Consider the following 13,862-nt stretch of genomic DNA (forward strand, 5'->3'; position numbering starts at 1 on the left):
CATATAACCAACAACATTAACATTTGGGTTCTTAAGTAACCCTCCTATCCATCCAACCTCATGACAAACCTCTATATGTAGAACCTCGAAGTAATTCTCCATTCTAGCACGACTAATCCCGATGAATAAAACTTTCAACACCCGGATTGACCAAAGCCCACCTTCGAGAATCTCAAGAGTTCATATAGTCTCTTGAACAGAAGCAATCTGGCCGTATGAAATCTTTTCCAAAGTTGGCCATCGGATCATGTTTACTCACATATCCTATATTAATAATTTAATGTAACGAGATATACACTCTTGGGAAACCTCGAAATTAACCGTCATATCTTGCATGGATGCAATCTGACAACATCAATCCTTTTCCCAAAAGTGGTTCTAACTCACCTTGTGAATGACAAAATGTGATGGTCAAAATTTAGCCAGACTCCTTGTCGCAACCCACACGCAAACACAATTACACATATAACTATCAATCAACTAATTGTTAGTAAGTACTCCTGATATCTCCTGAAAAGTCAGTTTTGTTTGGGATAGTATTGGTTTTTTCTATTTTCTAAGACAAACAAATATGTAAATAAAGAGATAAAGATAAAATTTATATTTTATATAAGGTTAAAGTGAGTGCATGCTATGATTTCATCAGTTACTTGGCTGAGATTGTCAATTGCTTGCTCATGAAGTATGTGATAACTTCATATTCATTATGTTGTACCTAGAAGCCCCTATCAGATAACTGATATGTCACTTATTAATTACGTTAGGTTTGGGATGCTGAACAGATAAAAATGCCCTCAATTGCCGACGTCCTTCAAATATTGCTACATATAGGCATTGGCAGCTCATCAATTGGAGTGCTCGAAAAGGACGACATATTAACATTCCACATATTAACATTCGACAGGGTCTAAACTTTATTATGCATAGCGCAGGATCATAAAGTATCCCTAATTCGAGAGACGTGATGTGTTTCGATGATTTCGTTAACGATTGATTAAAAAGGGTAGTTAGGTTCTTAATGAAAAGAGTTCAACCATAAAGAACACTATAGCCAAGTTACATTGTAACTTCCATAAACACGTACGTGCAATGTACTTGTCAAAACTAAAGAATTTCTCAAGCTTAGTGCAATGTTGAGACCGCGTTATGGTGCAATGTACTTGTCAACACTAGATAGTTTCCATAGGTCTAAATAGCAGAGGTACATCCTACAATAATCGTTGTGCTTCAGCATGCACGTATTAGGTTTATATGCTAGTGACCACACTGCATGGTTCAAGACCAACTGTGTACTCCAAGTCCTAGTCGGAGTTTCCATCACAAAAGAGTCATCTGCCGGAGTCCGTAGCGTAGGTTGACATACTACAACGGTTGTGCCACTATCAAGAGCACTATGTATCCGACAGAGTTTTTTCTTATGAAGGGGTGACACAAATAGTGTACTCTGAATCAGGGTTCACGACTTCCCAATAACAGAGCCAATAACTATGTTCTCATAGTTGGAAAAGCGATTGAGTTTAAAATAAAACCGGAAAGCATCTCATCCACATACACATTTCACAACAATATTTAAGCATCGTAACTAACTTAATTATAGCATACACTAAAGATAAATACTTGCTAATCATGGCAATAATAAACGGAAGACATTATGAAAGATAGATAAAGGGATAGAAGTACCAGTATATTAACCGAGTTCCGAAATTACAAAAGTGACAACTTCTAAAGCACCTCCAATCATTTACAGACTCCGTTTACACCCTGCTGTAGGTGATTATCGCTAATCGACATTTACTTTCATAATCTTAGAGAGAGAAACTAGAGAGAGAAGTGAGATTGAGAGAAAATTGTGTGGAAAGTGGATGACAAATGAACCCTATTTATAGGCTTCTGGATTGGGCAGCCCGTGTAAGCCAACCGTGTAGATGAGGCAGTCCTGGTACATGGCCCGTGTAGGGTGGTCGTGTGATTTTGGCAACCCGGGTGCACTGGTCGTGTGACTTGGCTGGGCAGCCTGTGTGGCTCAAAAGTGGCAGCCGTGTATCTTATCCGTGTGGATCTGGATCTGAGTTGTTTCTTCTATTTTTGGTTCGATTTATAAATATAAATTCTGTTTTCATTTTTTACGATGATTACCTAATTACGTGGTTTTAAAAATAACCAGTTGAAAATTACCATGTGTTGTTGCGGGAAATCTTTTACAGCACTACATGATTTAACTAAATAACACAGATTAAATATAAGTGACTAATATTAATGTCTCTCTCACGCGCGTGTGCACCTACACACACACACACACACACACACTCACACACACACACACACACACATACACATATATATATATATATATATATATATATATATATACACACACACACACACACACACACACACTTAAGTTACTATTATATCCTTAATTACAATAATGGAAGTAACTTTCTAGACAAACTTAGGGATATAATTGTAAGTGTTATGATAAAAAGTGTGTATGGATCAAAACTGGGTGTGTCAGTATCACCTCCCGTTTGTGATGTTGATATGGCCAAAACGGACGGTTTTATTTGTGCGATGTCTTTAGGTCGCAACACGTCAGAATCAGCTACCAAAAGAGAGTAAGGGTTTTATTATTTATATTTAGCTGGGGTTTCCTAGCTATAACTCACCTACTTGTCTTCCTTTTAACGAGTAAGTAGTAAATATAACTCAGTTTCGTATTTTTGTATGTTATCTCAGTAATGTGGGACAAAAGTGCCTATATAGTTAACCTTAGTGACAAGAGGTTATAGATTAACTAAATAAAACAGTAATTTAACTTATAAAGATAAAGATAGATAGGTATGGGGAATAGAATTCTGATGGAGAATTATCACAAGAGTTCAACTTCCTAGGATAAACACTAAACCTCAATCAACTGGGCTATGAACCTAACTGATTTATCACTAAGAGTTTAGGCCTTGAAGATTCTGGCTAAGACGGATATCCCTACTCCCAATGTTAACCTTAAAGGGTTTAAACGACCTTATGGATAAAATCCTAGGTATATGAACAAAGTGGTATACCCATAAAGGAAAGTCTCAGCTTTTCTTAATCCTAGTTGGTCTACCTAAAGCAATATTCCACCACTTAACACTATGTTATGCCTTAACATTAACAGACGTGCAATCTTAGATATTCTAAGGTACTGCTAATTAGATTAGAGGTCTCTCCTTTGCGATCACTTATTCAACCCCGGATCATCTTACAACATCTCAAGAACATTGCTTCTGACGCGAATCATGATTTTGAGCAAGCTAGTGTTCACTGAACTCTATGTTGCCTACTCTAATCACAACCTAAATGGGCAGCTCTTCTTTGAAGAATAAATGGTTATTCGTACGTAGGTACTATATCCCTATTGTGACGTTAAGCACACATAACTACTTACCTTGTATCCTAGGGTTGATCAGGTCCTAATACTAGGTTATAGACATGTGAATAAGAAGAAAGGGTGATCTGTAAATTAAACTTCTAAACTGTCAGGGTTTCAGCATAACAATAGGATAAGTTTCAGATAAAATATTCAACATATAATAAACATTTGTAATAGATAAACAGGCATGCAAGATGAAAGCAACTTAAGATAACAAGATAACTTCATTAAATTAAGGAAAGCATTCACCGTTTACAGACGAGATCTGGACCATTACAAGTGCTGACATCCTCTAGAACGCTCCTATTACAATCTTTGGCGTTCGCCTCCAGGTACTTAATTTCCCGCTCGGAGGTGCGAACGCCTTGAAAGCTCTAGTGAGAGAAAGTGTATTGTAGTGAGAGAGTGAGGAGAGGTGTGTTGAAATTGGATGACAAAAAGCCTTTAAATAGACTTGGATTTTCCCTGCAAACGGCTGGCAGGCCGTTTGCAGGGCCCGTTTGCCAGACCAGCCCTTTTGCAAGGTCCGTTTGCCCTGGCCGTTTGGCAGGCCATTGGTAAGCCAGGCAAGACGTTTGGCAGGCTGTTTGGCTTGCCTGGTCAGCTGATTTTCCTGGATCGTAACTTGATTTCTTGTCTTTCACCGTTTTCGCTCTAGAATCTTCGTTTTAGCTCCATTTCTCTTGATTCTTTTTGCATCGTCTTCGTAATTACTTTATCTACAAATTTATCCGAAAAAGCAATTATTTTGCTGACAAAGTTTTGAACTTTATGCTTTTTGGGACTCAATATCGGGGGTAAAAACATGACTTTTTAGCCGATATCAAATATCTCGTACTTAGACTTTGCTTGTCCTCAAGCAAACTTTCAAAACTTAGGCACCGAGGACTTTTATTCGTAGTGATCAAGTGGTTTTTGTTCCACAAGACGGAGTAGTGAAAACTTAGTTTTATTCTTTTTTTTATTCTCAAACCCTTCTCCGCAAGCATGCGAGGAGGTTACATAACTGAGGCTATCTCACTCGGGTCACTCATTTCACTAAAGTGTTTAGGGTGTCCTATAGTTCTAAGAAATGAAATCGCTCTTAGCCAGTCATGCTTACATTCTTCGTCATAGGCTTGATCGAGACTCAAATCTCCATCACTCATTTGAGAGAATTTTCAGTTATGGACTCAGCTTGAATCGTGAAGAGATGGTGATTTGGAAGTTTCTGGGGTGCGAAGGGTTTCGAAAGATAGGAGTTTCTTTGAAAGATCGAATTTTAGTGATCCTTTCAGCTTTTTGTCAGGAATTTCAAGGTGAGCATCCCTCTTTTTGACTTCCAGGAGTTCTTTTCTCGAATCTTTTCTGGTTCTGCTCCTTTTTTTTTTGTTTTTTTAACAAGCATCTTTTGCTTTTCTCTTCGAGGTCTCCTTTTATTGGCAGTCTCTTTGATAATTGGCTTGGACGCTCTTATTTTCTAATGCTGTTTTATAGAGGATTTCCCTAAAGGAATAATTTTGTCAGGATTTATTTTTTATTTATTAATATAAGTAGTGATGAATGGAATTGTGGAATGAAGATGAAAAATGAAGGTGTGTTATGGGCGATGTTTTTGTCTTCACGATTAGCCGAGGCTCTAACTTAGTCATCCTTGTCAACATGTGTGATTTCGAAATGTAGATCAAGAGCAAGTTCTGATTCCGAGATGTTAACATCGGCGCACTCAACGGAAGTGCAGTGAAGCACTAAAAATGAGTGCTTATAAAGCCTTATTTGGGGGTGAAATGTCCCGTTCATATTGATTATAAACGTTCCATATTAATTGATTTCGTTGCGAGGTTTTGACCTCTATATGAGACGTTTTTCAAAGACTGCATTTATTTTAAAAACAACCATAACCTTTATTTTATCAATAAAGGTTTCAAAAGCATTACGTAGATTATCAAATAATGATAATCTAAAATATACTGTTTACACACGACCATTACATAATGGTTTACAATAGAAATATATTACATCGACATATGTTTCTTGAATGCAGTTTTTACATAATATCATACAAACATGGACTCCAAATCTTGTCCTTATTTTAGTATGCAACAGCGGAAGCTCTTAATATTCACCTGAGAATAAACATGCTTTAAACGTCAACAAAAATGTTGGTGAGTTATAGGTTTAACCTATATATATCAAATCGTAACAATAGACCACAAGATTTCATATTTCAATATATATCCCATACATAGAGATAAAAATCATTCATATGGTGAACACCTGGTAACCGACATTAACAAGATGCATATATAAGAATATCCCCATCATTCCGGGACACCCTTCGGATATGATATAAATTTCGAAGTACTAAAGCATCCGGTACTTTGGATGGGGTTTGTTAGGCCCAATAGATCTATCTTTAGGATTCGCGTCAATTAGGGTGTCTGTTCCCTAATTCTTAGATTACCAGACTTAATAAAAAGGGGCATATTCGATTTTGATAATTCAACCATAGAATGTAGTTTCACGTACTTGTGTCTATTTTGTAAATCATTTATAAAACCTGCATGTATTCTCATCCCAAAAATATTAGATTTTAAAAGTGGGACTATAACTCACTTTCACAGATTTTTACTTCATCGGGAAGTAAGACTTGGCCACTGGTTGAATCACGAACCTATAACAATATATACATATATATCAAAGTATGTTCCAAATATATTTACAACACTTTTAATATATTTTGATGTTTTAAGTTTATTAAGTCAGCTGTCCTCGTTAGTAACCTACAACTAGTTGTCCACAGTTAGATGTACAGAAATAAATCGATAAATATTATCTTGAATCAATCCACGACCCAGTGTATATGTATCTCAGTATTGATCACAACTCAAACTATATATATTTTGGAATCAACCTCAACCCTGTATAGCTAACTCCAACATTCACATATAGAGTGTCTATGGTTGTTCCGAAATATATATAGATGTGTCGACATGATAGGTCGAAACATTGTATACGTGTCTATGGTATCTCAAGATTACATAATATACAATACAAGTTGATTAAGTTATGGTTGGAATAGATTTGTTACCAATTTTCACGTAGCTAAAATGAGAAAAATTATCCAATCTTGTTTTACCCATAACTTCTTCATTTTAAATCCGTTTTGAGTGAATCAAATTGCTATGGTTTCATATTGAACTCTATTTTATGAATCTAAACAGAAAAAGTATAGGTTTATAGTCGGAAAAATAAGTTACAAGTCGTTTTTGTAAAAGTAGTCATTTCAGTCGAAAGAACGACGTCTAGATGACCATTTTAGAAAACATACTTCCACTTTGAGTTTAACCATAATTTTTGGATATAGTTTCATGTTCATAATAAAAATTATTTTCCCAGAATAAAAACTTTTAAATCAAAGTTTATCATAGTTTTTAATTAACTAACCCAAAACAGCCCGCGGTGTTACTACGACGGCGTAAATCCGATTTTACGGTGTTTTTCGTGTTTCCAGGTTTTAAATCATTAAGTTAGCATATCATATAGATATAGAACATGTGTTTAGTTGATTTTAAAAGTCAAGTCAGAAGGATTAACTTTTATTTGCGAACAAGTTTAGAATTAACTAAACTATGTTCTAGTGATTACAAGTTTAAACCTTCGAATAAGATAGCTTTATATGTATGAATCGAATGATGTTATGAACATCATTACTACCTCAAGTTCCTTGGATAAACCTACTGGAAATGAGAAAAATGGATCTAGCTTCAAAGGATCCTTGGATGGCTTGAATGTTCTTGAAGCAGAATCATGACACGAAAAAAATTTCAAGTAAGATTTCCACTCGAAATAAGATTGTTATAGTTATAGAAATCGAATTAAAGTTTGAATATGATTATTACCTTGTATTAGAAAGATAACCTACTGTAAGTAACAAAGGTTTCTTGATCTTGGATGATTACTTGGAATGGATTTAGAAAACTTGGAAGTAAACTTGCAATCTTGGAAGTATTCTTGATTTTATGAAACTAGAACTTTTGGAATTTATGAAGAACACTTAGAACTTGAAGATAGAACTTGAGAGAGATCAATTAGATGAAGAAAATTGAAGAATGAAAGTGTTTGTAGGTGTTTTTGGTCGTTGGTGTATGGATTAGATATAAAGGATATGTAATTTTGTTTTCATGTAAATAAGTCATGAATGATTACTCATATTTTTGTAATTTTATGAGATATTTCATGCTAGTTGCCAAATGATGGTTCCCAAATGTGTTAGGTGACTCACATGGGCTGCTAAAAGCTGATCATTGGAGTGTATATACCAATAGTACATACATCTAAAAGCTGTGTATTGTACGAGTACGAATACGGGTGCATACGAGTAGAATTGTTGATGAAACTGAACGAGGATGTAATTGTAAGTATTTTTGTTAAGTAGAAGTATTTTGATAAGTGTCTTGAAGTCTTTCAAAAGTGTATGAATACATATTAAAACACTACATGTATATACATTTTAACTGAGTCGTTAAGTCATCGTTAGTCGTTACATGTAAATGTTGTTTTGAAACCTTTAGGTTAACGATCTTGTTGAATGTTGTTAACCCATTGTTTATTTTAACAAATGAGATGTTAAATTGTTATATTATCATGATATTATGATATATAATATATCTTAGTATGATGTATATACAGTTAAATGTCGTTACAACGATAATCGTTACATATATGTCTCGTTTCGAAATCATTAAGTTAGTAGTCTTATTTTTACATATGTATTTCATTGTTAATACACTTAATAATATATTTACTTATAATTTAACATAATTAACCAAGTGTATCAATATCTTAATATGATTCATATGTACCTAGTAAGACGTTGTTATAACGATAATCGTTATATATATCGTTTTCGAGTTTCTTAAATTAATAGTCTCATTTTTATGTATATAACTCATTGTTAAAATACTTAATAAGATACATACTTATAATAAAATCATGTTAACTATATATATAACCATATATATGTCATCGTATAGTTTTTACAAGTTTTAACGTTCGTGAATCACCGGCCAACTTGGGTGGTCAATTGTCTATATGAAACCTACTTCAATTAATCAAGTCTTAACAAGTTTGATTGCTTAACATGTTGGAAACACTTAATCATGTAAATAAAAATTTCATTTAATATATATATATAAACATGGAAAAGTTCGGGTCACTACAGTACCTACCCGTTAAATAAATTTCGTCCCGAAATTTTAAGCAGTTGGAGGTGTTGACGTATCTTCTGGAAATAAATGCGGGTATTTCTTCTTCATCTGATCTTCATGCTCCCAGGTGAACTCGGGTCCTCTACGAGCATTCCATCGAACCTTAACAATCGGTATCTTGTTTTGTTTAAGTCTCTTAACCTCACGATCCATTATTTCGATGGGTTATTCAATGAATTGAAGTTTTTCATTGATTTGGATTTTGTCCAATGGAATAGTGAGATCTTCTTTAGCAAAACATTTCTTCAAATTTGAGACGTGGAAAGTGTTATGTACAGCCGCGAGTTGTTGAGGTAGCTCCAGTTGGTAAGCTACTGGTCCGACACGATCTATAATCTTGAATGGTCCAATGTACCTTGGATTTAGTTTTCCCCGTTTACCAAATCGAACAACGCCTTTCCAAGGTGAAACCTTAAGCATGACCATTTCTCCAATTTCAAACTCTATATCTTTTCTTTTACTGTCCGCGTAGCTCTTTTGTCGACTCTGGGCGGTTTTCAATCTTTGTTGAATTTGGATGATTTTCTCGGTAGTTTCTTGTATTATCTCCGTACCCGTAATCTGTCTATCCCCCACTTCACTCCAACAAATCGGAGACCTGCACTTTCTACCATAAAGTGCTTCAAATGGCGCCATCTCAATGCTTGAATGGTAGCTGTTGTTGTAGGAAAATTCTGCTAACGGTAGATGTCGATCCCAACTGTTTCCGAAATCAATAACAAATGCTCGTAGCATGTCTTCAAGCGTTTGTATCGTCCTTTCGCTCTGTCCATCAGTTTGTGGATGATAGGAAGTACTCATGTCTAGACGAGTTCCTAATGCTTGCTGTAATGTCTGCCAGAATCTTGAAATAAATCTGCCATCCCTATCAGAGATAATAGAGATTGGTATTCCATGTCTGGAGACGACTTCCTTCAAATACAGTCGTGCTAACTTCTCCATCTTGTCATCTTCTCTTATTAGCAGGAAGTGTGCTGATTTGGTGAGACGATCAACTATTACCCAAATAGTATCAAAACCACTTGCAGTCCTTGGCAATTTAGTGATGAAATCCATGGTAATGTTTTCCCATTTCCATTTCGGGATTTCGGGTTGTTGAAGTAGACCTGATGGTTTCTGATGCTCAGCTTTTACCTTAAAACACGTCAAACATTCTCCTACGTATTTAGCAACATCGGCTTTCATACCCGGCCACCAAAAATGTTTCTTGAGATCCTTGTACATCTTCCCCGTTCCAGGATGTATTGAGTATCTGGTTTTATGAGCTTCTCTAAGTACCATTTCTCTCATATCTCTAAATTTTGGTACCCAAATCCTTTCAGCCCTATACCGGGTTCCGTCTTCCCGAATATTAAGATGCTTCTCCGATCCTTTGGGTATTTCATCCTTTAAATTTCCCTCTTTTAAAACTCCTTGTTGCGCCTCCTTTATTTGAGTAGTAAGGTTATTATGAATCATTATATTCATAGATTTTACTCGAATGGGTTCTCTGTCCTTCCTGCTCAAGGCATCGGCTACCACATTTGCCTTCCCCTGGTGGTAACGAATCTCAAAGTCGTAATCATTCAACAATTCAATCCACCTATGCTGCCTCATATTCAGTTGTTTCTGATTAAATATGTGTTGAAGACTTTTGTGGTCGGTATATATAATACTTTTGACCCCATATAAGTAGTGCCTCCAAGTCTTTAATGCAAAAACAACAGTGCCTAATTCCAAATCATGTGTTGTATAATTTTGTTCGTGAATCTTCAATTGTCTAGACGCATAAGCAATCACCTTCGTTCGTTGCATTAATACACAACCGAGACCTTGCTTTGATGCGTCACAATAAATCACAAAATCATCATTTCCTTCAGGCAATGACAATATAGGTGCCGTAGTTAGCTTTTTCTTCAATAATTGAAATGCCTTCTCTTGTTCATCCTTCCATTCAAATTTCTTCCCTTTATGCGTTAATGCAGTCAAGGGTTTTGCTATTTTGGAGAAATCTTGGATGAATCTTCTGTAGTAACCAGCCAATCCTAAAAATTGACGTATATGCTTCGAAGTTTTTGGGGTTTCCCACTTTTCAACGGTTTCGATCTTTACCGGGTCCACCTGGATACCTTCTTTGTTCACTATGTGACCGAGAAATTGAACTTCTTCCAACCAAAATGCACACTTTGAAAACTTAGCGTACAGTTTTTCTTTCCTCAATACTTCTAGCACTTTTCTCAAATGTTCTTCGTGCTCTTGATCATTCTTTGAGTAAATAAGTATGTCATCGATGAAAACAATGACAAACTTGTCAATATATGGCCCACACACTCGGTTCATAAGGTCCATGAACACAGCTGGTGTGTTAGTCAATCCAAACGGCATAACCATAAACTCGTAATGACCATAACGCGTCCTAAAAGCAGTTTTTGGAATATCATCCTCCTTTACTCGCATTTGATGATATCCAGAACGTAAATCGATCTTCGAATAAACCGACGAGCCTTGTAGCTGATCAAATAAGTCATCGATTCTCGGTAGTGGGTAGCGATTCTTGATGGTAAGTTTGTTCAACTCTCGGTAGTCGATACACAACCTAAATGTACCATCTTTCTTCTTGACAAACAAAACAGGAGCTCCCCATGGTGATGTGCTTGGTCGAATGAAACCACGTTCTAATAGTTCTTGCAGTTGGCTTTGCAGTTCTTTCATCTCGCTGGGTGCGAGTCTATAAGGAGCACGAGCTATTGGTGCAACTCCTGGTAAAAGATCTATTTGAAATTCAACAGATCGATGTGGAGGTAGTCCCGGTAATTCTTTCGGAAATACATCGGGAAATTCTTTTGCGACGGGAACATCATTGATGCTCTTTTCTTCAGTTTGTACTTTCTCGACGTGTGCTAGAACAGCATAGCAACATTTTCTTATTAGTTTTTGTGCCTTCAAATTAATAATAAGATGTAGCTTCATGTTGCCCTTTTCTCCGTACACCATTAAGGGTTCTCCTTCTTCTCGTACAATGCGAATTGCATTTTTATAACATACAATCTGTGCTTTCACCTTCTTCAGCCAGTCCATGCCAACTATTACATCAAAACTCCCTAACTCTACTGGTATCAAATCAATCTTAAATATTTCGCTACCCAATTTAATTTCTCGATTCCGGCATATATTATCTGCTGAAATTAATTTACCGTTTGCTAATTCGAGTAAAAATTTACTATCCAACGGCGTCAATGGACAACTAAATTTAGCACAAAAATCTCTACTCATATAGCTTCTATCCGCACCCGAATCAAATAAAACGTAAGCAGATTTATTGTCAATAAGAAACGTACCCGTAACAAGCTCCGGGTCTTCCTGTGCCTCTGCCGCATTAATATTGAAAACTCTTCCGCGGCCTTGTCCATTCGTGTTCTCCTGGTTCGGGCAATTTCTAATAATGTGGCCCGGTTTTCCACATTTATAACAAACTACATTGGCATAACTTGCTCCGACACTACTTGCTCCACCATTACTCGTTCCGACACCATTTGTTCCTTTCGTTCTGTTAACCCCTGGTCCGTAGACCACACACTTCGCCGCGCTATGACCATTTCTTTTACACTTGTTGCAAAATTTGGTGCAGAACCCCGAGTGATACTTTTCACACCTTTGGCATAGCTGCTTCTGATTGTTGTTGTTGTTGCGGTTGTTATTATTGTTGGGATGATTGTTGTAGTTGCTGCTATTGTTGTTGTTGTTGTTGTTGTTGTTGTTGTTGGGCCGTTTGTTGTAGTTGCGATTAATTGCTGTTGTTGTTGTATTGGTGATTCTTATCACCGTTTTCCTCCTACTTTCTTTTGACTTGCTTCACATTGGCCTCTTCAGCCGTCTGTTCTTTAATTCTTTCCTCAATCTGGTTCACTAGTTTGTGAGCCATTCTACATGCCTGTTGTATAGAGGCGGGCTCGTGTGAACTTATATCTTCTTGGATTGTTTCCGGTAATCCTTTCACAAACGCGTCGATCTTCTCTTCCTCATCTTCGAACGCTCCCGGACACAATAGGCACAATTCTGTGAATCGTCTTTCATACGTGGTAATATCAAATCCTTGGGTTTGTAACCCTCTAAGTTCTGTCTTGAGCTTATTGACCTCAGTTCTGGGACGGTACTTCTCGTTCATCAAGTGCTTGAATGCTGACCACGGTAGTGCGTAAGCATCATCTTGTCCCACTTGCTCTAGATAGGTATTCCACCATGTTAACGCAGTACCTGTGAAGGTATGCGTAGCGTACTTCACTTTGTCCTCTTCAGTACACTTACTTATGGAAAACACCGATTCGACCTTCTCGGTCCACCGTTTCAATTCAATCGGTCCTTCGATTCCATCAAATTCCAAAGGTTTGCAGGCAGTGAATTCTTTGTAGGTGCATCCTACACGATTTCCTGTACTGCTAGATCCAAGGTTATTATTGGTATGTAGCGCATCCTGTACTGTGGCTATGTTTGAAGCTAGAAAAGTACGGAATTCCTCTTCATTCATATTCACGGTGTGTCGAGTAGTCGGTGCCATTTCCTTCAAAATAGTCAAATGGAACAAGTTAATCATACAGAATATTAAGAGTAGTTAATAGTATTTCGTAGCATAATATGAACTCATTTATAAAAGCTTTTTCTTCATATTAGCGTTTTATAAGTTTAAATTCGGGTAGTACCTACCCGTTAAGTTCATACTTAGTAGCTAATATACAATTCAACTACTACAATTCTATATGAAAAACTGATTATAATAATATTTCGCGTTCAAACTTTTATACAATATTTTACAAACTTACAATACCGCTTATTTTACATAAAGCATGAAATATAGCACACAATAACTTTGATACAAGATAGTTGTGAAGATAATTCTAGCTAGTACACAAGTCGTTCAGCAAAGGCAATAAAGACACGTAATTCATACGTCCAGAAACAAGTCATGCATTCTGGTTTTACTAGGACTACTTCCCATCCTTGGTCTTGTGGAACATAACCGTTATGGCCGTTGATAAGACAGCGTGTTGTAACGTCGTCAAAGGGACGAGGGTTACGTAATGACCAACAGTCTCGTAATAACCTAAAAACCTCATTTCTTACCCCAATTACCGACTCCGTCACTTGTGGGAACGTTTTGTTTAATAGTTGTAGCCCGATGTTCTTTTTCTCACTTTGGTGAGAAGCGAACATTACTAACCCGTAAG

Source organism: Rutidosis leptorrhynchoides, chromosome 10, assembly GCF_046630445.1.
Source record: "Rutidosis leptorrhynchoides isolate AG116_Rl617_1_P2 chromosome 10, CSIRO_AGI_Rlap_v1, whole genome shotgun sequence".
Lineage (NCBI taxonomy): Eukaryota > Viridiplantae > Streptophyta > Magnoliopsida > Asterales > Asteraceae > Rutidosis > Rutidosis leptorrhynchoides.